This window comes from Rattus norvegicus, chromosome 9 (genome assembly GCF_021556685.1).
Source record: "Rattus norvegicus strain SHRSP/BbbUtx chromosome 9, alternate assembly SHRSP_T2T, whole genome shotgun sequence".
Classification (NCBI taxonomy): domain Eukaryota; kingdom Metazoa; phylum Chordata; class Mammalia; order Rodentia; family Muridae; genus Rattus; species Rattus norvegicus.
Window position 1 is genome coordinate 12,944,647 of NC_141542.1, and position 26,886 is coordinate 12,971,532.

Genomic DNA, 26,886 nt, shown 5'->3' on the forward strand with positions numbered 1-26,886 from the left:
CCATGGGGCAATATACCGGCAGCGTGGACTCTTAACATCTGCTGGAAAAGATATTAAAAATAAAGAAGAGATTCTTAGCCTGCTAGAGGCTGTCCACTTGCCCCATAAAGTGGCAATAATACATTGCCCAGGACACCAAAAAGGGACCGGACCCATAGAAAAAGGAAACCAAATGGCAGACCAAGAGGCAAAGAAGGCAGCCCAGGGACCTATGACTTTGACAATAAAAATTCAATCTCAGCCAGAGACCAAAAAAACTGACAAAAAGACTCTTAAAGAAGAAGAAGGGCGAGAATATTTGGCTGATATACATCGCCTTACCCATCTGGGGGTTAAAAAGTTAATTGAATTGGTTAAGAGGTCCCCTTACTATATTCCTGGATTAAAGAAAACTGCCGAGAATCTAGTCAAAAATTGCCACGCCTGTGCGTTCACTAATGCTGGGTCTAACAAGCTCCTAGGAGGAAGGCGTTTGAGAGGGGATAGGCCTGGAACCTATTGGGAAACTGATTTTACGGAGGTAAAGCCTGCCCGGTATGGAAATAAATATCTACTAGTTTTTATAGACACTTTTACAGGTTGGGTTGAAGCATTCCCTACAAAAAATGAAACTACAAATGTGGTGACCAAGAAGATACTAGAAGAAATCCTACCCCGTTTTGGGGTACCCAAGGTAATCGGGTCAGACAACGGGCCTGCTTTTGTCTCCCAGGTAAGTCAGGGAGTGGCCAGACAGCTGGGGATCAATTGGAAATTACATTGTGCATATAGACCCCAGAGTTCAGGACAGGTAGAGAGAATGAATAGAACATTAAAAGAGACCTTGACAAAATTAGTCTTAGAGACCGGCGGAAATGATTGGACAGCCCTTCTCCCTTATGCTTTATTTAGAGTGCGAAACTCCCCTGGCCCTTTTGGCTTGACCCCTTTTGAATTGATGTTTGGAGCCCCGCCACCCATTTATATGTCTATAACTGATAAATTTAGCCCAGACGTGTCTTTCTCTCCCTCTTCCAATCTCCTGATTCGGCTCAAGGCCTTAGAAACAATAAGAAAAGAGATATGGATACAATTAAGAGAATCCTATATTGCTGGTGATACACAGGTGCCGCACCAGTTTGAAGTGGGAGACGTGGTCCTGGTGAGAAGACATCGAACAGGAAACTTAGAGCCGAGGTGGAAAGGACCATATCTGGTACTGCTGACGACGCCCACTGCAGTCAAAGTTGAAGGAATTCCCACCTGGGTCCACGCGTCACACGTTAAGAGAGCACCTCCTGAAGCTGATCCAGATAGATGGGTGCTAGAAAAGACTACTAATCCTCTTAAGTTACGCCTGTGTCGTAGGGGTGACCTTTCATCTGAGACCTCAATCCGCCCGGGGAAGGTCATTTAACTGTGTTTGATTTTCAGATGAAAGGAAGGATGCCTTCCCTATGGATGTTTTTATGCTTTACAGTTGTAAGCGCCTCCCCGTATCGAATCTTTAATTTTACCTGGGTTATTACTAACCAAGCGGGGGACATGGCAAATTCCTCCTCCATAGTCTCTGCCACCACGCCTTGGCCTAATTTAGAAGTAGACCTCTGTCGGCTGGCCCTAGGAGCAGACACTGCATGGGGTACCCCTGATCACTATTTGCCGCAACCTAAACCTGTAAACACCCAACAGAGATATAGCACTGTCCCAGGATGCTATAATGCTGCTGCCAGGACATACTTGACAATGGCACCCATATATGTCTGCCCAGGGCCACACAGAGATCGCTCCCTGACCACAAAATGTGGCTATGCCCCAGATTACTATTGTGCCTCTTGGGGATGTGAGACGACTGGTGATACTTACTGGAACCCATCCGCCAGATGGGACTATATTACAGTTAAGAGGAAGAACCCCCCGACCCAACAACTTAATTCAGGACCTACACCCCTTAACCGAAACTGTGTTCATAATTGGTGCAATCCTTTGGTTATATCGTTCACGGAGACAGGGAGAGAACAACACTGGGAAGGCCGAGGATACGAGTGGGGCCTGCGCCTATATTTAAAAGGAAAGAATCCTGGACTAACTTTTAAAATAAGATTACTTAAATCCATTCCAAATCAGCAAAATAACGTTGCTGTGGGTCCTAATTCAGAGTTACACCGCAATAACCCAGCCCAAAGTCCGAGAAAAATAATTGCCGGCCTTATCACCCCTCGGGCTCCCCCTCCTCCTTACCCGAAGACACCTGCTGGCCTTGACACCCTTCGGGCTCCTCCCCCTGCCCGCCCCGTCTTTCAACCTACACTCCCCGCAGGCCCGCCTTCTACCGCTAATCTTATTTTGACCTTAGTTAACACCTCAGTACAAGCCATTCATGGGGCCAACTTTACGCTGTTAGAAGAATGCTGGGTCTGCTATTCCTCCACCCCACCCTTTTATGAGGGGATTGCTAATTTTAAAAGATTATTGTTTACTAATGATACCTCTAGCTTAAGGTGGAGCCCACCAGAAAAACAAGGCCTGACTCTCAACAAAGTCTCAGGCCTAGGATTGTGCCTCATTGGGCCCAACATGTTACCTCCTAAAGCTCTGACAAAAGTCTGCAATCAAACTCTAGTGGTAAATAGTTCCTCTCAATATATTTCAACTTCTAACAACACCTACCTTGCTTGCTCGTCAGGACTGACCACCTTTATAGTTACCCAAGTTTTTCTTTTGAAACGTGATTATTGTGTACAAGTTGCTCTTCTTCCACACCTAATTTTCTATGAGGTTGAAGAGTTTTTAAGATTATGGGAAAAAGGGGCTGGAACTCTGTCCAGAACTAAGAGAGAGCCCATAACTGCAATTACCTTAGCAGTCATTATTGGATTAGGAGCTGCCGGAGCCGGGACAGGGGTTGCCTCCTTGATCACTTCTAACCAACAATATAATCAGCTTAGCGCTGCAGTTGATAAAGACATCCAGGAACTACAATTGGGCCTAAAAAATCTTAAAGATTCAGTTACTTCTCTCTCTGAGGTAGTCCTACAAAACAGGAGGGGACTAGACCTCCTTTTCTTACAACAAGGAGGATTATGTGCTGCCCTTAAAGAAGAATGTTGTTTTTATACAGACAAAACGGGGTTAGTGGAGGACAGCTTACAAAAGGTCAGAGAAAGACTAGAAAAAAGGAAGAGAGAGAGAGAGACCCAAAAAGGGTGGTTCGAGTCTTGGTATTTCCAGTCACCATGGATGACCACACTGTTCTCAGCCCTGGCTGGACCTGTGCTTTTTGTCTGCCTAGCTCTAATTTTCGGTCCCTGTATAGTCAACAAAGGCATAGCATTTATCCAAAATCGGATAGACGCAGTGAAACTCATGGTCATACAGAGACAATACCAGCCTATAGTTCGATTCGAGACAGAACTGAGAGACACTGGGATTTAAATTCTAGGATTAGAATTATTCAGTAGGAGAAGAAGGGAAAATGAAAGGAGAATTATACGAATTCTAGGTTTTGAGATACAAAATTAAAAGAGTAAGCCCCTGCAGCCAAAACTAGCAGGCCATAAAGATAGAGGAATGCAAGAAGCACTGCCCAGGCAGCACTAGTAGGCCATAAAAGAATAAACCCCAAAAGGTCACAGACCCAGGGCTAAGCCTTGCAGCCAGGACTGGCAAGCCATAAAGATAAGGAAAAGGAATACAGGAACCAGCCTGAGTTAATGGGACTGATTCATGGGACATCTGGCAGGAAGACATCTCCCCCTAGCACACTCAGGGCCATATCTCAACTAGGTGTCCACCTCCCCCTAGCACACTCAGGGCCATATTTCAACTAGGTGTCCTCCGGCCCCTGGTAAGCCCCTGACTTCTAGCACGTACCCTTTCTGCTTTGTTCTCACTGCTATGTTTGAATGAGCCAATTGTATGTAACCGCGTCAAAACCCCCTAGCTTTCTCTATATAACCCTCTAACTTTTGAGTTTCGGGGTCAACTCCTCTGTCTCCTGCGTGAGACACGTGTTGGCCCGGAGCTTCGTTATTATTAAACGACCTCTTGTTTTTTACATCAAGACTGGTCTCTCGTGTTACCTGGGGTGCGCCATCCTGAGACTAGAGCAAGGGTTTTACAGTACTTGGACTGCAGCTGAGGCATCCAGTGAAAGCAGGCAAGGCCTATGCCTTATTTCCCAGGATGTGCCCGCTAGGGCACACTGGCATCTCTCCACAGACATATTCTAAGTCAACTCCCACCTTCAGGTATCCACTCCCATGGGAACATAGAATACTATTGTGAAGTTGAAATTGGAGGTTGGTTTCCTGCCTGTTCATAGTCCACCCTGGATGCACTGGATGGAAATGCCTCCAGTTCAATTGCTGTCTGTGCCAAATGAAGAAAGCTCACTACTGGTAGAGTTTTACATTGAAAGATTAAAAGAATTCCTGACTGCTGCTGTACAGTATGAAGCCAGGCAGGGCAGTACAGAGGCCTGAGACATCTCTGTGTGAGTTTTAGAACCTCCAATTCTAAATAAAATTGCCAGGCTAGTAAGGATTGTATTGTGAGGACTTTCCTCAACACCTAATCAATAAAAGTTCAGGACCAGAAATTTCCCCATTTTATTTAGAACCCCATCCATTCGACAGCTCTAGCTTCCCTGATGTGCAACAGGCTGGCCCCAGCTGATACTCCAAAAGATATAATTACCTCTCATCCACTAAGCAAGCAGTTTTCTTTTCTGTCCATATGGGACTCACCAGATAATCTGTATTCTAGAACATACTACCAGCCTGTCACATTGTAGAACATACTACCAGCCTGTCACATTCCCGGGAAGATTTGGCTAATGCTGTCAATATGCCTCAGTGTTTGATACAAGACCAGGGACAGGTGGTCAGAATGACTTTAAAAAGGCAGATTCAATGTCTCAATACTTCTTTGTGTTAATTATGGTGGTACACAGAAGGAGGGTTTGCCCAGCGGCCTCTGACTGCTGGCAGTAGCTTGGCTGAATAGACTGGCTTCTGTCATGGCAGGAACTCTGAAGTTATACCCTTCATGAACAAGGTAGTTAAGTTGCTCTGAGTCTATCCCTAATATTTCCTCCATTGTGAGGTGGACACCTGAGAGCTCTGCTTGTCTAATGTGTATGAAGAGACTGGAATACAGGAGCAGTTAATGACTGTCTTTTCTAGCTCTATGAGGGAGAGACAAATGGAGGTAGAGCGTGTGTGAGTTTGCTTCCTTTCTGGGCCATTCGCCTGTGTTCCTTCTCCCCTGGCAGTGTGGTGTATGCCTTTATCCCAGGACTCAGGATAGAGGAGGAATCTGTGGGAGTTCAGGATTAACTAGGAGGAGTGTCACTTCTGAGTCAGAAATTTGGGCTCAGCTATGATACCATGTGGCCGCTGGCTGGGTCCCTTGGAGGACCAAGATAAACTCTCAGGCTCTCAAAGGGCCGTCTTGTGGTTATTGGTTCTCAAGATGGAGCTGAAAAAATAATTCCCGATGGAAGCTCGTCATAAGAAGATGTTTTCTCTGTTTCAAATGGGAAACTAAGTGGGGTAGGAGGCTCAGGGTCCTGGTTCAGGCCTTTTGGCAGGAAGCAGGTTCTAGTGCCAGGAGAGCAGCTAGCCTATCCAGGCCAAGCTTATCCCAGCAGTCAGTGACCTCTGGGCAAACCCTCTGTCGACCTCCTGAATGAACACAAAGAGTAGATGGGCTTTTCCATACCATTTTTGAGTCTCAGGACAGCTGCATACCTGAACTTCCTGTTCCCTGTGTTGCCCAAAGGCCTTCTTTCTGCTCAATATAGGACTTGGATGAAACTTTTTTATTTCTCTAGAATACAGTACAGTTTTCCTCATATAGGTAGATCATCTCTTACACATCTTTCTTATAAATCTGTCCAGAAAGAGGCAAGAAGAGGTTAGACAAGAGGTTAGACATAGTGCAACATCACAATCTTTTAACAGATTACAGAAGAGAAACACTGATTCCTCCTACGTGTAGATACACTGATTATTTTTGAAGACACTGTGTTAGAATACAAAGCGTGTCTTAGTTAGGGTTTTACTGCTGTGAACAGACACCATGAACAAAGCAAATCTTATAAAGGACAACATTTAATTGGGGCTGTCTTACAGGTTCAGAGGTTCATCTGTCATAATCAAGTCAGGAACATAGCAGTGTGTAGGCAGGCTTGGTGCAGGAGGAGCTGCGAGTTCTACATCTTCATCTGGAGGCTGCTAGGCCCACGGTATTAAGGCAAAGGCTCACAGTGACACTTCTATTTCAACAAGGCCATAGCTCTCAATAGTGCCACTCCCTGGGCCAAACATATACCAATCATCACAAAAGGCTTTCCTGCTGGTGACCTGAAAATCCCAGGAAGCAGTGATCAAGGGGGAAATTTTACAAGTGTAGTAGGTAAGGGGATTGAATGGGCCTTGTTTAGAATGTAGAGTCTTCCTGGAACAGGGAACATGTACACATTTTTCACATACATGATTAAATGCATGAGAATAACCATTGTGGGAGGATACACTATTGAACGTGAACAGTTTCAGGTCATAGATGTGCCTTTTAGAGATAAAGGAGAGAAGGCTTGGGGAGAGAGAGACAGACTGGTTGACTGACTGTGAGGGTCATGGCAGCTAGAATAGAGCCTCACCCCAGCGGCTTAACGTTGAGCAGGGCTCAGCCAAAACGATAGTGGAAATGAAAAGGGCAGGGGGTGAGAGAAACATGGAACCAATAGAGTGTTCTGATTAAGGCTCAAAGTTTTAATATTCAGCACAGTGTATATAAAGGGAACAACTACAAAACCCATCCCCAGAACAGCATAGCAACAGCACATCTGTCTATGCAACAGGTTTCCATATCTTTGTAGTCTGTGAATTCCAGCACATCAAAGCTTGCAGCTGCAGCCAAGGCAGGTGTTGCTGTTCTGTCTGATGAATCCTACAGCTCAAGGTCTGCTCCTCCTGCCTTTCTGGGTTCATGTTCAAGGTCTGCATAGCCTGTGCAGACTGAGGAGGTCACACTGACTGAGGAGAGAAACAGACTTAAGATTTGCACTAGTGCTACATAGAAAAGACAGGGACATGACAGAGGACGTCCGGGATTGGAAATGCCATGGAACCAACTGCACAGCTATGCTGATCTGCATGGCATTGGCAGCTCCCATTATGGTGAATTATGTTTCCTGATGATCTGAGGCTAAACAAAACCTTGCTCCTATAAGTAGATCCTTGTCTGCATTTGATCACAATCACAAGGAAACTTAGCATTACAGAAGTTGGGGTCAAGAATGTGAGAGGAAATACATTAAAAAAACCATCAGATCTCTGATTGGCCTATTGCATGTGACATCATAATGAGACTGCTAGAATGTTAGATACCAGCCAATAGCAGGGTTCTGTCTAAGGCTGGGTTCTGTCCTTGTGCTTCAGAGAGGCAGTTGGTTTGTGAGAGAGCAGTTGGACTCAGTTGCTTCTCACAGATTTGGCCTTTTCCTCAACTTGTTGGATCTGAACATAGTGAGTTTGTTTCCTAGGTTTTCAGTTTGGGCTTTGGCATTTGGCTTCATTTACTTTTTATTTATTTACATTCTTGGTTTGGGTTTTAAGGATACTTTTATGTTCTTTTTCTTCATTTCAACTGCTATTCCTTTGATCAAGTTCATCTACTCGTCCTGTTTGCCTTTGTTTCTGTCTATTTTACACCTTTGGTGGTCTGTATTAACTGTACACAATGAGGAAATCATCATGACTTCACACATCTTGCTTGTCCTGCCTTTGGATTCTATTTATTGGCTTTACTTCATTTCCCTTCCATTGGATGTGACAAGTACTTCCCATAGCTCAAGGGTGCAATCCCCCTGCCTACTCATGGCCTGTAGGAAACAAAATGAGACACTTGTGTTTGTGGGATCGGCGTGTTTGAAGTCACACTTCTCTAGTTCCACTCGTTTTCCTGAAACATTGTCCTGACAAAGGTATTTCATCTCACACGTTGCCTGATGATGAAAAGAGTTGGAAAGTGTGCCTTGCCTCAGTTTCACAGAGTACTGAACTTCTTGCCAATCATTCTGTTAGTTGTTGAGACTGCAGGAGTTGTTTCACAGTTTGTTGGTTTTGCTCTTGGGGTTTGTGTTTGGTCTTTCATAGTTATATTCATGTAAACGTAAGTTTATATTCACATTTATATTTTTACTTTCTTTGATTCTTCTCTCATTCCAAACCTCCTAACAGCATCCTCACCTCACTCACTCCTCCAAGGTTTCCCCTTGCCTGTTCTGTCTCCCAAAGTCCCAACGGGCTCCCCGCTCCCATTTCCTTCAGAGAGGAGGCCTCCCGTGGACAGTGACGGAACATGGCAGAACTAGATGTAAGAAGCCTTTCTTAGTATTGTTGGATTTTCTTCTAGGGTTAACTTACCTATGGTATCTGTTTCTTCATTAATTATGACCTAATTTTCATTTTGAAAACCAAGTTTGTAATTTCCTTCATTACCTTTTCCTTGTATAAAACATATATTTTTCTTATTTTCAACTTATTCACTTTACCTCCTGCTCACTGTCCCCCTCCTGATCACTTCCTCCCACAATCCTGCCTCCCATCCTCTCCCCTTCCCCTTTCAGTGGGTGGGCCCCCAGGGTATCCACCCACCCTGGCATATCAAGTCTCTGCAGGCTTAGATGTGTCCTTTCCCATGGACACAGACAAAGCACCCGAGGCTAGAAGAACATTTTTCACGCACAGGCAGCAGCTTCTGGGATGGCCCCCACTCCAGTTGTTCATGACCCACATGAAGATCAAGCTACACATCTGCTCCATATGTGGAGGCGAGGCCTAGGTTCAACTGTATATGTTCTTTGGTTGGTGGTTCAGACTTTGAGAACCCCAAGGGTTCTCAAGGGTTAGTTGATTCTGTTGGTATTCCTGTAGGGTTCCTATTCTCTCTGGGTCCCCACAGTCCTTCCCCCATTATTCTACAGGAGTCCCCAATCTTCATCCACTGTTCGCTGCAGGTGTCTCCATCTGTCTGAGTCAGTTGGTAGGTGGAGTCTCTCAGAGGACAACTGTGCAAGACTCCTGTCTGCAAGCATACTTATCCTCAATGTGTATGGTACACAGGATATATATTAGTTGTGCCATATATGTTATATGTTATATAATATGATATTTATGGTAATTGCTTATATTATATATCAAAGTATTTTGTTATTTGAAACTATAAATATACTATTTTATGACTACAAATTATTACAGGCTGAAATTGTAATATCATAATATATATATCGTGATTATAAAACAAGTATAATACACTACACTAAATTTATATTGCACTTACATGTATTATAAATATATTATCAATAAGACACACCCAAAATACAGCAAACACATAGGCGAATGCTAGCAGCAATCCACTGAACTGAGAATGGGACCCCCGTTGAAGGAATCAGAGAAAGTACCGGCTCGAGACCCCATATGAACAACAATGCCAACCAACCAGAGCTTCCAGGGACTAAGCCACTACCCAAAGACTGTACATGGACTGACCCTGGGCTCCAACCTCATAGGTAGCAATGAATAGCCTAGTAAGAGCACCAGTGGAAGGGGAAGCCCTTGGTCCTGCCAAGACTGAACCCCCAGTGAATGTGATTGTTGGGGGGAGGATGGTAATGGGGGGAGGATGGGGAGGGGAAACCAATATGGAAGGGGAGGGGGATGTTGGTCCGGAAACCGGAAAGGGGAATAACAATCGAAATGTAAATAAGAAATACTCAAGTTAATAAAAATAAAAAAATAAACAAGCCATTATATTTTATTTTTTACATACCAATCTCAGCGTAACTCACGTCCCAATACCCCCTCATATATCTTCTACCAATCCTTCTCCAGTTGTTGGGAACACCCATGAAGACCAAGCTGTACTTATGCTATATTTGTGCACAGGGAGTCGGGGCACCTAGGTCTAGCCCATGATCTCTCCTGGATTGGTGGTTCATTCTCTGGGAACCCCATGGCTTGTGTAGAGTGGACTTTGATCATTATCTCCTGAACACCACATTCTGTCCACCATGTGTTTGTACTCAGGCTTCTCCTTTCTCCTGAAGCACAAGGGACAAAAATGTAGCCCATTTCTCTTTGTGGAACTGCTTTCTTTCAAGTAAAAATTTGTGTATGTGCAGTGACTTTCCTCGTCCCTCAACAGTTCACTGTCACAGTGCTTACTACATGTACTCTTCCCCAGTCACTCCTTACAGGCTTTGCTGTTGTTCAATTTATTTTTGATACAAATTGTCCTACTGCTCCTCAATGAGGCCATTTTGATTGTGAATGAAGGGCTCTGTAGTCTGTTGTTGAAATGGATGTGAAATACCGAGGGCTCTCATTTACAATTTTCATGTTTACGTTCACCAAGGAAGGGAGGTAGCTTATGCTTTCTTTTCCATCGTGATTATTTGGTTGGAGGAAGAGGGCAATACTAACAGACATGAGTTTGGATGTAGTCCTTTGCTTTCTCGTTCATGACATAATTTCTGTAAGTCTGGTATATATTTTTCTCCAATGTTTTTACACATTTGGGTAATCCACGGGGGCGGGCCTCAGATTGTTGGGAGTACTGTTTTTGTTTTTGTTTTTTTTTTTTTTTTGAGTTTCTTTTATTTTATTTCTTTTTTTCATCTAAAACACGAGTTTATTACTTTGGGTAAACACTTATGTTACAGGCAATTGATACGTAAAAGTTAACAAATAATAATTTTTTTGATTTATTTTTGTCTTTTTTTATTAGATATATTGCTATATTTATATTTCAAATGTTATTCCCATTTGTGATTTCCGGCCCATAACCTCCCATGCCCTCCCAATCCCCCATATAGGTGTTGTCCGACATCCACCCCCTCTTATCCCATCATCCCTAAATTCCCCTGCACTGGGGTTCCAACCTTGGCAGGACCAACGTTTCTCCTTCCAGCAGTGTACCAACAAGTCTATTCTCTGCTTCTTATGCAGTTGGAGCCCTGGGTCAGTCCATGTCTAATCTTTTGGTAGTGGTTTAGTCCCTCGAAGCTCTGGTTGGTTCACATTGTTGTTCTAATGAGGTTGCAAGCTCCTTCAACTCTTTCTTTCACTTTTTCTCAACTCTTTCAATCCTTCCTCTAATTCCCCCCAAGGATGTCCTGTTCTCAGTTCAGTGGTTTGCTGCTAGCATTGACTTCTGTATTGGACATGCTCTGACTGTGTCTCTCAGGAGAGATCTATATCCGGTCCCTTTCCGCACGCATTTTTTTTAGCTTCATCAATCCTATCTAGTTTTGGTGGCTATATATACATGGGCCACATGTGGGGAAGCCTCTGAACAGCCATTCCTTCAGTCGCTGCTCTAAATTTGCTTCCATATCCCCTCCTATGAATATTTTTCCCCCTTTTAAGAAGGAGTGGGAGCATCAGCATTTTGGTCATCCTTCTTCTTGAGCTTCCTGTGGCCTGTGGATTCCATCTTGGGTAATTCGAGCTTTTTGGCTAATATCCACTTATCAATGGATGCACACCATGTATATTTTTCTGTGAGTGGGTTACCTCACTCAGGATATTTTCCAGTTCATTCCATTTGCCTAAGAATTTCATGAAGTCATTGTTTTTGATAGCTGAGTAGTACTCAGTTATGTAGATGTATCACATATTTTTTTTAAATTTATTTAATACTTAATAATAATTCTTTGGTTTCCGGGCAAACATCCCCCTCCCCCCTCCCCTTCCTTATGGGTGTTCCCCTCCCAACCCTCCCCCCATTGCCGCCCTCCCCCCAACAGTCTAGTTCACTGGGGGTTCAGTCTTAGCAGGACCCAGGGCTTCCCCTTCCACTGGTGCTCTTACTAGGATATTCATTGCTACCTATGAGGTCAGAGTCCAGGGTCAGTCCATGTATAGTCTTTAGGTAGTGGCTTAGTCCCTGGAAGCTCTGGTTGCTTGGCATTGTTGTACATATGGGGTCTCGAGCCCCTTCAAGCTCTTCCAGTTCTTTCTCTGATTCCTTCAACGGGGGTCCTATTCTCAGTTCAGTGGTTTGCTGCTGGCATTCGCCTCTGTATTTGCTGTATTCTGGCTGTGTCTCTCAGGAGCGATCTACATCTGGCTCCTGTCGATCTGCACTTCTTTGCTTCATCCATCTTGTCTAATTGGGTGGCTGTATATGTATGGGCCACATGTGGGGCAGGCTCTGAATGGGTGTTCCTTCAGTCTCTGTTTTAATCTTTGCCTCTCTCTTCCCTGCCCAGGGTATTCTTGTTCCCCTTTTAGAGAAGGAGTGAAGCATTCACATTTTGATCATCCGTCTTGAGTTTCATTTGTTCTAGGCATCTAGGGTAATTCAAGCATTTGGGCTAATAGTGAGTGCATACCATGTATGTCTTTCTGGATGTATCACATATTTTGAATCCATTGCTCTGTTGAAGGGCATCTGGGTTCTTTCCAGCTTTTGGATAGTATAAATAAGGCTGCTATGAACATAGTGGAGCATGTGTCTTTGTTGTATGTTGGAGCATCATTTGAGTATATGCCAAGGAGTGGTTTAGTTGGGTCCTCAGGTAGTACAATGTCCAATTTCCTTAGGAACCTCCAGATTGATTTCCCGAGTAGTTGTACCAGTCTGCAATCCCACCAAAAATGGAGGAGTGTTCCTCTTTCTCCACATCCTCACCAGCATCTGGTTTCACCTAAATTTTTGGTCTTAGCCATTCTGCCTGATGTGAGATGGAGTCTCAGGATTTTTATTTGCATTTCCATGATGACTAAGGATGTTGGATATTTCTTTAGGTGCTTCTTGGCCATTCAATATTCCTGAACTGAGAATGTTTTGTTTAGCTCTGTAACCCATTTTTTAATAAGGTTATTTGGCTCTCTGGACCCTCACTTCTTGAATTCTTTGAATATTTGGCAGCTACTATTTTTGCTACTCAATACTCGTTGCTTATGATTCTTGTGTTTATGTGTTTTATTTCATCTTATTTCAAAATTCACACAGGTCTACAATCTCCTTTCGCATATTCTTATTTCTGGAAGCATAAAACTTGAAATGTCCCTGAAAGATCATCTGGATTGTAGTCATAGTAGAGTATTTGTAGAACATCATGTCAGCCATATTGCACTCTAGTTGGAAGAGGAGAGTCTGGTCTCAAATTGGAGAGCCACTATCCAAAGGAACCAGAGCAGTGAAGCAAGCTGTTTATTGGTGGTCTGAGCTTTGAACTGACAGATGATAGCTTAAGAGAACATTTTGAGAAATGGAGCACAATTACACACTGTGTGGTAAGGAGAGATGCTCAAACAACCTTCCAGTGGTTTTGTTTTTATTACCTATTCTTGTGTTAAAGAAGCATATACCACGATGTGTGGTCAGCCACACCATGTTGCTGGGTGTGTTGTGGAACCAAAGAGAGATATTCTAAAGAGGATTCTGCAAAGCCTGGTGCTCATTTAATGAAGAAAATTTTTGTTGGTGTTATTAAAGAGTAAACCCCAGTATATAATCAGACAGACTACTTTAAAAAGTATGGCATGATTGAAACCATAGAAGTTATGGAAACAGGCAGAGTGGGAGGAAGAGAGGATTTGCTTTTATAACTTTTGATGGTCATGACACAGTTGACACAATTCTTGTTCAGAAAAACTATAATATCAATGGGCATAAGTGTGAACTGAAAGGCCCTTTGTAAACAAGAGATGCAGTCTGCTGGATCACAGAGAGGTCATGGAGGTGGATCTGTCTACTTGATGGGTCGTGGAGGAAACTGGTGGAAGATGAGGCTACGGTAATGAATGTGGTGGCATCAGAGATAGTCATGGCGGCGGTGGTGGTAGATATAATGGATTTGGAGGTGATGGTGACAGCTATGGTAGCAGTCCTGGTTACAATAGTAGAGGAGGTTATGGAAACCAAGGTGGTAGATATGGTGATGGTGGAGGAGGACATGATGGTTACAATGAAGAAGGAAATTTTGCTTGAGGTAGCTATGGTAGTGGTGGTAAGTTTAATGACTTTGGAAATTATAGTGGGAAGCAGCCATCAAATTATGGAGCCATGAAGCGGGGGCAGTTTTGGTGGAAGAAGCTCAGGCAGTCCCGATGGTGGTGCCTACGACTCTGGAGGTGAAGTGGTGGATGTGGCAGCAGAAGGTTTTAAAATAAAACAGAAACGGCTACTTTCTACTACAGTCTTAGTGGGAGAGAGAATGAGGAGTCGTCAGGAAAGCTGCAGGCTCCTTTGAGACACTTGTCCTGAATGCAGTGGAGGAACTGTAAAAATCTGCCAGAGAAGGAACGACGATCTATAGCCAGAGAAGTCATTGCAGCTTAAACAGGAAGCCCCTCTTGTTCAGGACTGTCATACCACAGTTTGCAAAATAGTGCAGCCACCGATTAAGGCAAGAGTGTCAATTAGATGTATATTTCTGAGGTCTTTCATTTGTTGTAGCCTTTTCTTTTTCTTTTTATTACATCAGATGTATTGCCCTGTAAATTTTGATATTGGTACAAGGAATAAAATTGAGTTATTTTTAAATTAAAAAAATCATCTCATTGTTTTCTGTTTATAATATGTAGAAGTCCCACTTGATAACTCAGGTTAACTGTTTGCATGGTTGTCTTGAAAATAGCCAGCTCATTTTTTTTTATTAACTTGAGTATATCTTTTTTTTTTTGTTCTTTTTTTTTTCAGAGCGGGGGACCGAACCCAGGGACTTGTGCTTCCTAGGGAAACGCTCTACCACTTAGCCAAATTGAGTGTTATTCCCTTTCCTGGTTCCCGTGCAGACATTCCCCTAATCCCTCTACCCCCTTCCTTATGGGTGTTGCCCTCCCTACCCTCCCCCCACTGCCGCCCTCCCCCCAAAAATCTAGTTCACTGGGGGTTCAGTCTTAACAGGACCCAGGGCTACCCCTTCGAGTGGTGCTCTTACTAGGATATTCATTGCTACCTATGAGGTCAGAGTCCAGGGTCAGTCTTTAGGCAGTGGCTTAGTCCCTGGAAGCTCTGGTTGCTTGGCATTGTTGTACATATGGGGTCTCGAGCCCCTTCAAGCTTTCCAGTCCCCCACCCCGACTCCTTCAACGGGGTCCTATTCTCAGTTCAGTGGTTTGCTGCTGGCATTCGCCTCCGCATTTGCGGTATTCTGGCTGTGTCTCTCAGGAGCGATCTACATCCGGCTCTTGTCGGTCTGCACTTCTTTGCTTCATCCATCTTGTCTAATTGGGTGGCTGTATATGTATGGGCCACATGTGGGGCAGGCTCTGAATGGGTGTTCCTTCTGTGTCTGTTTTAATCTTTGCCTCTCTCTTCCCTGTCAAGGGTATTCTTGTTCCCCTTTTAAAGAAGGAGTGAAGCATTCACATTTTGGTCATCCGTCTTGAGTTTCATTTGTTCTAGGCATCTAGGGTAATTCAAGCATTTGGGTAATAGCCACTTATCAATGAGTGCCAGCTCATTATTGATGTCATGTTAGTATTTCGCTTTGCATGCCCAGTTCACTGGAACCATTTCTGCTCTTTACCAGGACTCCTGCTCTACCAGTTTTCGGTTGGGATCTTCTGGGATTTATATGTCCTTGAGGTGCATCATTGGGTGGTTTGGGATATCTTAGGGTTCATGACAGAGAATTCTTAGTTGTAAGCCTTCATTCCAAACTTGCATTCATTTTTATTTCTAGCCTTGTATGTTCCTGGTGTAACACATGCGATTAGGTGGTTGACCTTGAAGCAAGCATCATGGCCGGCCACACAGAAGTGAACATCCTTGAAAAAGATTTCCGGATCTTGCTATCTCTGGGTTCTGGCTCATATGGAGAGGTGAAACTTGCCTGTCACCTTCCCACAGGCACAAGGGTGGCTGTCAAGGTCCTTGATAAAAACATCAACAGTGTGGCTGACATCACTTTGGAGGTGGAACTCCTTCAATCTTTAGAACACAGAAACATTGTTCGATTTTTTCACATGATCGACACACTGACAGCAAGTTACATTATCATGGAATATGTGGCAGGAGAGGACCTTGAGAGCTGCCTCAGATCACTGGGCTGTATGAAAGAGGAGGAGGCCAGACCTATTTTCCAGCAGGTGGTGTCGGCGGTTCACTTCCTCCACCAAAGACGCATAGCACACCGCGATATTAAATTAGAAAACATTCTGGTCGATGCGGCAGGAAATGCAAAGCTTTGTGATTTTGGTATGGCAATTAAAATCACAGAAGGGCAGATGCTGGAGGAGATCTGTGGCTCCTTGCTCTATTGGGCCCCAGAGATCTTGGCAAGGAAACCCTATGATGGGCTGGCAGGTGACATGTGGAGCTTGGGCATCGTCCTCTATGTTCTGGTCACTGGGCACTTTCCATATCTAGAAGCTACCACTGAGGATATGCACAGGCTCATCACTACTACCATGTGTCCCATTCCTTACCACTTGTCAAAACCGTGTCACATCATCATTGCACGTTTACTCATGGTCCCCACCTGGTACAGGTTGACAATATATCAGCTGGTGGAACGACCGTGGCTGGGCCCCATTCAAGAACATAGGCTGCTTGCCACAAAAGGAATACTTCCCAGGATCGTGAACACAATGTGCACCATTGGTTATACCTGTGAAGAGATTGTGTCATCCCTAACACACAGGCAAGTCAAAGGTGAAGTAATGGCAACCTTTAATATTTTAAAACACCAGCTGAACTGTGGGGACAGCCATCAACAAGTGGAGAAGCCCTGGGCAAACAGCAGCCCTGCAGGTGCCCTTAGCCTACTTCCAGCTTTGAAGAGGAGAGCGAGTGAACCTGTTCCTTCAACCCGTATAGAAGCTGGCAAGAGTCACTTTCAGGAGGATGGTGTGGAAGAAAGAGGCGAGAGTTGCAGAAGGTACCCCATGCTCACCAAATACTCCTCCGTGGACCTAATGCCCTGTTCAGATGACCCAGTACCAGAAGGATATTCTCTGGCAGTTAACATCACTAATACTGCTACAGAGGACATTGCAGTCAACAGAAATTCTATGGACAGCCTACGTGGCGAACACTTCTCTCCATTATCAGCCCAGGATGGAACAGCCACAGGGTTTGTGAACATGGGCTTTTTTGAAGAAGAACCATCCCCAGAGCTCGACATTTCCAGGGACCAGCCCCAAGTTGGACCCATAGCTTCTGCTTCTAGGCCACTTAGGGGCTGGAAGCTGATGAAGAAGCGAATTTTCCGTTTCCTGGAAGCATGCTGCTGCTGCTGCTGTCTGCCCTCCCCATGGTGAGCCTGAATCCCTGTGTTAGGTGCAACAAAGAAAAGATGGGATAGTGAAGTCCCTTAGAAAACACAGCTGGACTGGCTACCCAGATTCACAATTCCTGTGCGGTTAGGATATGCCTTTTAATATCCTCTGCAAACGATAAGATGGACCCTCTAATACGGCAAAAATATAAGATGTCTAGCACATTAAATGGCCCAATTCCACAGCTTTACCCTCATTTAAATGTCTAGAGGGTTGAGTCACAAGCAGATAGCATAGCATGGGGCACATTGGGTTGAAAGAGATAGAGGACAGTTTAGCTAAAGGGGAGAAATTTTATAGAGGAAGGAGGAAGGTGAGAGCTATGGCAGATCAGGTGAGTTCAGTGCTGAATAAGTCCTACCTCTGTCACGGTCAGTAATAGATGCACTTTCATATTTCTTTTGCTTTGAAGTGGGGAAACTGAAATGAATTAATAGAATTCCGGCCCTATTGAGGAGTGATGCCACAGCAGAAAGTCAGGACAGAACCCCAGGCTGCTGTGTTCCTCCAACCCAGGGCTACACGCTTCTGTGTCCCTCTCCAGCTCTTGGGTCTGAACTTTCAGTGTGCAGCTCCTTCAGTTTCCTCCAGCCCCAGCACTGCTTCGTGGACAGAAAGGTGCGCATAAGGAACATCTAGCGGGGGAGGCTCCACCTCCCCAGCTCTGGACATGCTATAGGACCAGTGCCTACAGCATCTAAAACAGAGGCCTCTACAGGCAGGAATGACCTGTCTCATGACAAGGCCTCTGTCATGGACATTGAAGACAGGACTTACTCAGTCCTGAGGAGGACGAGTGTCATCTTGGTCACTTTATACCCTCCATCTTATTTTGTGACTGTCCTTTGGAAAGGCCTGCAAGAACCATGGAAGTCCCCTGGAAGGAGGAAAACAGGTGAAAGGAGGTAAGCGGAACAATTGGCAAATGGGATGGAATGGGAAACAGAAATGAGAGGGTGTAGTGTGAGGAATAGATTCTGTCCTTAGGAACTTCCTGTCCAAAAAGTGCCATGAAAGAGATGCTTGTTTTGGACTAGGCAGGAGCTTGGGGCAATCAAGAGTAGGAATAGAGTTCCTGAGAGGTACAGCATGTAACTAGATCAGCCTGGCCAACGATGAGGAGAAGAGGGCCTGCTTGGATGGCTCCTTGCATGAGTCAAGGCAGACAAGTAGGAAGCTGCCTTGAAGCATCATCCTGTTCTATGCTCCTGAGCTGTCAAGTGGCAGGAAAAAGGTATAGCCCTGTAAAGTCAGTTGGTTCCTATCCTGCTCAGGACTCCGGAAGTCCTGTCTTCAATGTCAATAACAGGCCCTTCAGGATTCTTTGTTTCTTTTGAGGGGAAAGTGAAATGGCATAGTTGAGCTATGCCTTTGGTGTTGTATGTGCAACAAGAGGGACGCAAGTCAGATATTGGAGGTGCTGTGTAAAAATATACCAGGGCTACAGGTCATAGCACCCATCCTCCAAATATACAGTTTCAGCTACGGTGTTTAAACCCTTCACCTCCCTGGAGCGCCTGCCCTGCTTGCTAGATTTCCCTAAGTAGTCACATGCAGCTGTGACCTGATAAAATTCTATGTCCCTAGTTTTGTCATGTTTGTGGAAAAAGGCTTTGAGAGCATCTAGAACAGTGGCCTCTGCAAACAAAGCAGACATCCATGTAGTTCTCAGGCTCCACTCCACTCTGTTCACTTCATCATACCCAAGCTCCCTTCTGAAGGTTCTGTGGAAGAAGGCCATTAACCCCGAGTGAACTGTTGGAGCTGCGGATACACAAAGGGAGATAAGAGGGAGGAATAGGGAAAAGAAGAAATGAGTGGACATGGAGAGGGACAAAGCAAGAGTGTGCTGGGACACTTCCTGTCAGTGATGAAGCAGAAATGAGGGAATGTGTGGTCTCGGGCAGGAGTTTGATGAAGAAAGACTAGGAACCATTGTCCACCGCAGACAATGTGAGTTGTGAGGACACTGCACACCATGTGAAGTGGTCCTGCTCTGATGGTTACTGACATGTGTCAAGGTACAGAAGTAGGAGTTTGCCCCAATAAATACTCTCCTGTTTGGGGCGACTGATGGAGGGTGTGGCACTGGGGAGTCTGCTGCTCTTGTCTTATGCAGACTACGTCTCATCTGGTACCTGTGTCTTTTTCTTCACAGCCTCTTTCATCCAGGCCTTCCACGTTTCCTCCCATGTCATGTTTGAAGAATCTTTTATCATTCTCCCGTCTCATGGACTGATTCATAACTATCATTTGAGCTATGTTTGTTTTGCTCAACAATGGCAAGTTAAATAGGTATTACCGAGCCTGATGCCAGATATTGCCTCTAAGAGGCCAGCAGCCATGGTACTGGATTGTATCTACTGCCAATCAAGAATCCAGGCTTAGACAAGAACAATGGTGATCATGGAATTGTAGATGTCAGCCCCTGGTGGGGTATGGAGAATGGAATGAATGTTTCTGTGAGGTGTTTTTCAGGACACATTTCAGGGAAGGAGAAACTCTCAGGGTTGACCTGGCAACCGAGCTTCACAGAGAATCCAGAGGCCTAAGGTGAGTGAATCATGCAGCTGAAAGTAAGATGGAGTCCAGTAAGTATCTGTGTGCTGTAGACCATGAGTGTCCGAAGCCTGGTCTTCATATAGTGAAGGAAGGAACACAGAAGGTGGTTTATGCCAGCATCGCCTTCTCCTAGGGAAATTGTTGACTGTTTACTGACAACCAATGGGAACATGAGGGACGACAGAGCTGTGGTAAGGCAGGAACTGCCTGCTCCTTTATACTTGGCATCCAGCTTCCATTCTGCCCAGCTGTCCCTGGGCACATTGACAGCATTGGTCAAATCTTCTTCCCAACAGGATGATGGGAAGTTTGGCTGTCAATACTTCCTAGAATCTGTATCATCTGGTGAGTCCTGTGTCAACAGAACAGAAAGCTGAGTTCATAGTGGTTGAGAGTAATTTTGACTTTCATGGCATCAACCAGGGTCAGCTTGTGTTTCTATTGCACATCATGGAAGCTAGAGCTGTTGAATGGATGGGCTTCTTTTTAATTCTTTAAAGGGGACAGTGAAATTTCTTGTCCTAACATTTAGTTTTTATTTTTTGAGACAAGAACTTAGTACATAGCATTTTTTTTGTTCTGTAAATCATAATGTAGAATTGGTGGTTCCAAAACTCAGTGAGATCTTCCATGGCACTGCATCTTGTATGCTAGGATTGTACATGGGTACAGCAGCAATAATAAATTCTTGTAATCTTTCCATGTAGAACCATTCCAGTCCTGAGCTTTCATCATTTGTGCATGGCCAGGAATTGAGCTGGAGGCACTGACATCCAGGGTCGACTAGGAACAGTGAGCAAACCAACCTCAAATGTAACCTTCAGAATAGAAGTCTATGTTCCCATGGGAGTGGACACCTGATGGTGGGAATTCAGTCTAGAATACTTCTGTGGAGAGAAGCCAGTGGGATAGGCGTTGTGTGTCATGCTTGACACCATTTGGATATAGGCCTCAGAGTGTGACTCTCTTACCTTGCCTGCTTTCACAGGATCCCTTAGCTGCCTTCTGGGCATAAGTCACATGACCTCAAAGTGACAACTTCAGGATACCGTAGACTACCTAGCCAGTCTTGTCGACAGAATTCTTTCCATCTGAGCCAAGTGGTCATAGATGAAGACATAAGGTGGGTCACTGAGACAACTGGTACCTGTCATTTATTATTGAAAGCACAGCTTTCACTTCATGGTCATCTATGGTAGAGGAAAGACTCTTGTTCTCCTGATTCAACACCAAGATACAGTCTGATCAGTTGCTGACTTTCATGACTAGTTTGGATTTCATGGGTCCCACAGTGCTGTCTTTGCTTGTCAAACCACTTTGGATTGAGTTTTAAACCACTGAAACGTGTTGATCCTGGCAGGCTAATGTGGAGATTGGGATGTAAGAATCTGAGTTCTGCATCACCCAAAGCACTGTACAATACCTCATGGAACGTCTGTGATGGGACAGGTAAACTCTCCACATAAGAATTGTCGAACATGTTAGGGAGACCCCGTCCTATTCCATATCCTTAGAGCTTTGTCATTTATGTTCAGGTTCCTAACCACCAAACTTCTATTGAGTGAAAACAAGCCATTTCTGTCCTTGGGGAAAGCTTGTGACACACAGCACAGTCCTCCTGATCTTTATCTGTCTCTGAAAAATGTCAAAATTTCATAATTGAGGCTGGTTATGTGGAGTTTTCTTCCTATATCATCTTCATATAATTTTTTCATTATATTTTCTTTTAAAATTTGTCTTATTCCATTGAAACATTAAATGTTTTCCATGGATGGGTATACACATTCAAAAATCTGATTTCATAATGCCGTTCCCCAGAAGCTTTTAGCTCTTTGTAAACCATCATAGTTGAGCTCAAGATGGACCTCCGAGGATGAGAAGCACAGGTTGCAGAGGCAGCATGAACTCCATTAACTTTTGCTAAAAATGGAGGGTGGAGAACTAATGTTTTGCATGGTTCATATATCCTCCTTGTTTGAAGGGATGAGCCCTATATATTGTGAGACATGGGGTTTCCTGCTGTAGAGAGAGAGAACAGAATGAAGAATCCTGTAGGAAATCCATAGAGTCTGTGTCCATTTACTGATTTACCCAATATAGAGGCCTCTATCCAACACAGGACCAGGTAAACCATCTATGAGTGTTTTCTCCACAGGAAACCATATTTAAGAAGGAAACATGGCCCAGGCCTACCCTCTCACAGCATTGTTTTCAGAGTGTACCTTGAGCCAATACCATGTCCAATCTGCCCATGAATGTGCCAATTCTTTGGGCAAATCTGTACAGAAATACTACAGCAATACTCATTTCTCTGCTTTTCTCATCAGATTTCCCACATGAGGAAAGACCAGCTCCATCCCTCTTTCCTCATGGTCCCCTCTCTGATGTTGCATTTGCAGCCTCCCTGTATCCCCGTATCCCTCCCATCACAGAAGTCATAGCTCACTGCATGCTGCCTCAGTTTTTCTGTATGCTTAGGAGACTCACGGTGGGGAGTTTTATCAGGACCGTATCTGTCTCCTAACAGGGGAGTACCAGCAATGAAGGGAAATAGGAATCCTTTTTAGTAGGAATACTTGGATCCTGCTTCCCTTTTGAGGGGGTGGGTTTACGTAGCCAGGAGCACAGTGATAATAGAAGATAAATTCTTGGAATCTTGTCTAAACTTAGCACTACATGTTAGCAACCATGAGGATGCCCTGGAAGGGTTCCTTCAATCCCAAGATAAGTGATGGAAAGACAGAGGGAGATAGTGAGAGATAGAGACACAGACACTAAGGAGTGGCTCTCAGGGAACATGAGATAACTTAGTGTAGGCGATTCTCTGTACTAAAACAGTTGAAGAGGAAACTTTGAAACAAAGAGTGCAAACATCTTCACTCACATCTATGTCCTGACATTCATACTGCCACTGGACTTTTACTGCATTTGTATTGGCTTCCAGAGCTAGGGTACAAATAACCTACCAGAAATGAAAGATAGAGTTTCAAATTAGCTCAAAACTCAGGAACAGGATCTGACTCAGGAAGACAGATTGTTAAAAATGCAGGAGAACCTATCGAGACTCACTGACCCTCCCCCTATCACCAGATATGAGTAAATGAGTAATGAGTTCTGTACTGCCCCTGTGATAGATACTTGTTCAAGTCCCGGTTGTGCCCTCCAGCCATTGAGTCCTGCAGAGAGTATTCCAGGAAACAGGCTGGCCAAGCCTAACCAGATGTGTTTCAGATGCAGATGCCTCATCAACACTGACAAACATTTACCCTAAAGGACAATCAAGATCTGTTCTCAGGAGAATGCTTGCCCTTTCCCCTCATTTAAGTCCTAGAGTCTTAAGAACAATCTTGTAATTTTGAGAGTTTTCCCTTGTGACATTTTTGGTATTTCCTTTTGACATCCTCTCATCTCCTGGAGTTTGTGACTTCTTCCTTTAAAAAGCCCTTCTCCCAGCCACTCAGGGTCAACACCTCTGTCTCCTGCATGTGATACATGTCGGCCCAGAGATCTCCTTAGTAGATCTCCATAATAAACCTCGCCTTTGTGTATACATCCAAAATGGTCTCTCTGTGTCTGGGGTCTGCGACTTCTCGAGACTTGAGTAAGGGTCTCCATTCGGGGATCTTTCAGAAGAAGATAGCCAAGAGGCAATTGGTCATTTTTTGCTTCGCCCATAGCTGGTCTGCTTTTAGTGACCACTAATGTAGTCTTCAATACTGATGCACCTTATGGAAAGCCAGACCAGAGCAAAAAAGACATTAGTAAGGTAGCCATGTCACGAAATCCCAGGAGAGACAGCAGAAATGAATGTTTGGCCCCACCATTTGCCATTGAATGTATGTGAATTTCCCAGTGCAGAGTTGATGCCCAAGAGACCAGAAGAGTATAAAGTGGACATTTTGTGTTGCAGCCACTAGAGGGAGCACGTTGCTGCCTGTTACCTGAGAGAAGAGAAGTCAGCTCTTTAGGGCCAAGCTTACAGACTCAACACCTTCCTTTCCACACAGCCTGCCTGAGAGAGACACCTGGACAGGTGTAGTCAACACAAGCTATTTCAACCAGGACCTATCCAAACATGACATTACAGGCCAGTAATACTCATCTCCCAGAGAAGAAAACTGAGTCCCAGAGATGATCCGTAGCTTGCTCTTTTGTACAATGTATGTTTGGCTCATATACTATAGAAACCCAACCAGATATTTGACTCAGACATAATGACCACAAGCACACTGACTTCCTTGTAGTCTTACTGTGTACACTACAGTCACTGGCCATGTTCTGTCTTCTCTAATCTGCAGGTTCTGCTGAACAAGATCTGTGGTCAAAGATCCTTTCACCGTCCTTGCATTCTGACTCATCTAGAAAATTGTTAAAGAAGATGGTATAGGAAATGCAGTGTCCAATCCACATAGAATGTTGGGAAACTGCTTAATTCCTTTCTCCTAGTTCCTGTTTATGGGACAGATGCAGGCAAACAAGCCAGACCAGTCCCTGAAAACATTATTTCCTGAAGAGAACCATTGAGTTCTTTATCACGTAAGTCACATAAGGGGAAAATAAACATTATCCCTGCTTCATTGGGTACTGAAGTCCACCCAAAATGAACAGGCTGTGTGATCTGAATAGTCACAAGTCTTAGGTAGGACAGTGAATGTTTCTGGCAACATCATCATGTATCTTCAATGAGCCTTCTCTAGTAGATAGACGTCTGTCCACATCTTGAAACATGTACCCAGAAAATTCCTGCCTCAGGATGTGGCACACATTACTATGACACTGGCTGTGGAGAGCATCTCCCACCTACACGTCTCATGAATGAGTATCATGTCATTGCCTGAGATCTAGAGGAGCTCAGAGGCTTCACACAACACCAGGAGGACATGCTGTGGAAGACAATGAAATGCCCTTCTACCATCCAACTACACACAACCACTCCACATTTCCAACCATATCTGGGCACTCTACAGGAGGATCTCTTCGTGAAACCACCCACTGGGTAGATATAGCCGATTCACTGCCCATCTTAGATAGTTTGCATTTTGGCTGTGAACAACTCTCACCTATGCTTCTCTATTCTCACAGATATTCAAGGAATCACTCCTGAGCAGATGAAGTATGTGTCTCCGCAGAGCCTGAGCAAGTGAATGTGCCTCCATGTCTGTTGTCTAGACTGGATCTCCTGAGAAGGCCAGTGGCCATGGACCCAAGGACCACTTACAGGAAGATGGTGAAATTGAGGGCGTTCTGTTGGGCCATGTCTTAGTGGTGTTGGGTAGATAATATTCACAGTCAAAAAGTACTAAAGTGTTTCAGTACAATTCCAAAATCAGCTTTGAATTGGTATTCAGAACACTTTCACACATGGCTGAGAGAAATACAAATTGACCTGAACCCTTATGCCTGCCTAGTCACTGTTCTTTTCTTCAACAGTTCATTTTTTATACACTTTACACTTTGATCACAGCCACCTTCTTTCCTGTGCTCCCAGTCAGGGCCTTACATATCATTCCTCTCATTGCCCCATCTACCTTCTTTTCAGAGAAAGAGGGAGCCTCCTTTGGGCACCACTCCACCCTGAGACATGTAGTCTCAGCAGCACTGCATACATCCTTTTTATACATCATCTATATGCTCAGCAAAACCACTTCGATGGCCAAACACCAAATGGAGCAAACAGCTGGTCCTAAACCTAGAAGATCTGACAGAATGAAGACGAGATTCCTCCCTACCCGGCCCTTCTCATTCCATCCCTTCCCACATTGTCTCAGAGTTAGAGGAAGTGCTCCAGAAAAAGAACAGAGACTGGACAGATATGACTGAGCACATAGTCTAGCAATAGACCCACCTAAATCAGGCCAGCTAATTTTGTCAAAGGCAACCAGGGAAATCAAGGCACAAAAAAGTGAGCTGCCGTCAAAAAATGTTGAATTGTGTTAAAGCAAATATTAGAAAATCCATTGAAAAACAGAACACAGTCAACAAAGTTACTTGTGTCTCCAAATGCACACGATATAATTTTTATATACATGTTAAAGAAGAGGCATATATGAATTTGTCTCATAAGTAGGATGATCAGAGAAAATGTAGAAGATGAACTGTGCAAACGAAATCCTTAAGAAAATCAAGAACCAGACAATGGCTGGAGCAAAAGCCTCCCTAGGGCACCTACAAGGAACCTGACTCCTAACACACCCCAGGAGACAACACATCCCTGTACTACCTAGAGATTAACAAGTAGAAGTGCTTTAACATACACTCTCTTCCATCCATGCAACTCTAATAATTACTGCATAAGCAGAAGGGGTAGAGGTCGAAAATGATCACTATTCAAGCCTTGGTGATTAATTCCAGCTCTGACAGTCAGCACCATTTTGGCTCCCAAATACCCGAAGCCAATAGAGGGAAGAGGTTTAAGATGGGAGACATATAGGACTCTTTGGACCTGGTGTGTCTTGCTGTTGCTCATGGAGAACAGGAAGGCCAGAGCTGCAAGTGTCCACTGATTCAGATATGCTGCTACATATCACCCACATGAAACATCTCAGCCAGCTGCTGCTGCTCAATCCATGCCAGGGACCAACCTGTGCTGTCCATTCCACATGCCTCTGCATTGCTAGGTGTCAGGACCTGGGAACACTTGCTTCCCCCGTATCACATATACTTCTATATATTTGGCCTTGCCCTCACACTTGTCCTCTGACATAGCCACTCCACATCCACTACTAGGTGCCTGTTCTATATGACCCTCTCCTACCACTCTAGTCAACACACACCAGTAGGATTCAGGACGTGCCAGATATGTTGTCCTCAGCTGCTGTGCTCCAACACCCATGCAAGTAATTGTGCTAGCCAGATGTCCCCACCCATGACACCCCCAAATGTACTAGAGTCATCAGGACACCTCCAGTACAAAGCCCCATGTACTATCTATCCTCTGTGTCTAGCGTTGCTGATACCAACTATGTCATACATAAGTCTCAAGACTGCAGGATTGAACAATTTGATACACAGTAGTGCATAAGGGCTCAACAAGGTGTCCAGT

General features: G+C 44.4%; 1 non-coding gene across 3 annotated transcripts; it reads left to right on the top strand.

Moving 5' to 3' along the window:
• The first annotated feature begins 7,422 nt into the window (after positions 1–7,422).
• On the top strand, positions 7,423–25,241 carry 4932415M13Rikl (RIKEN cDNA 4932415M13 gene like). Of its 3 annotated transcripts, none has more exons than XR_015628507.1 (7): positions 7,423–7,511; positions 15,686–17,260; positions 17,695–18,187; positions 19,441–19,835; positions 20,833–20,967; positions 24,143–24,380; positions 24,927–25,241. It is a non-coding gene; the product is annotated as an RIKEN cDNA 4932415M13 gene like (transcript).
• Positions 25,242–26,886: the final 1,645 nt, after the last annotated feature.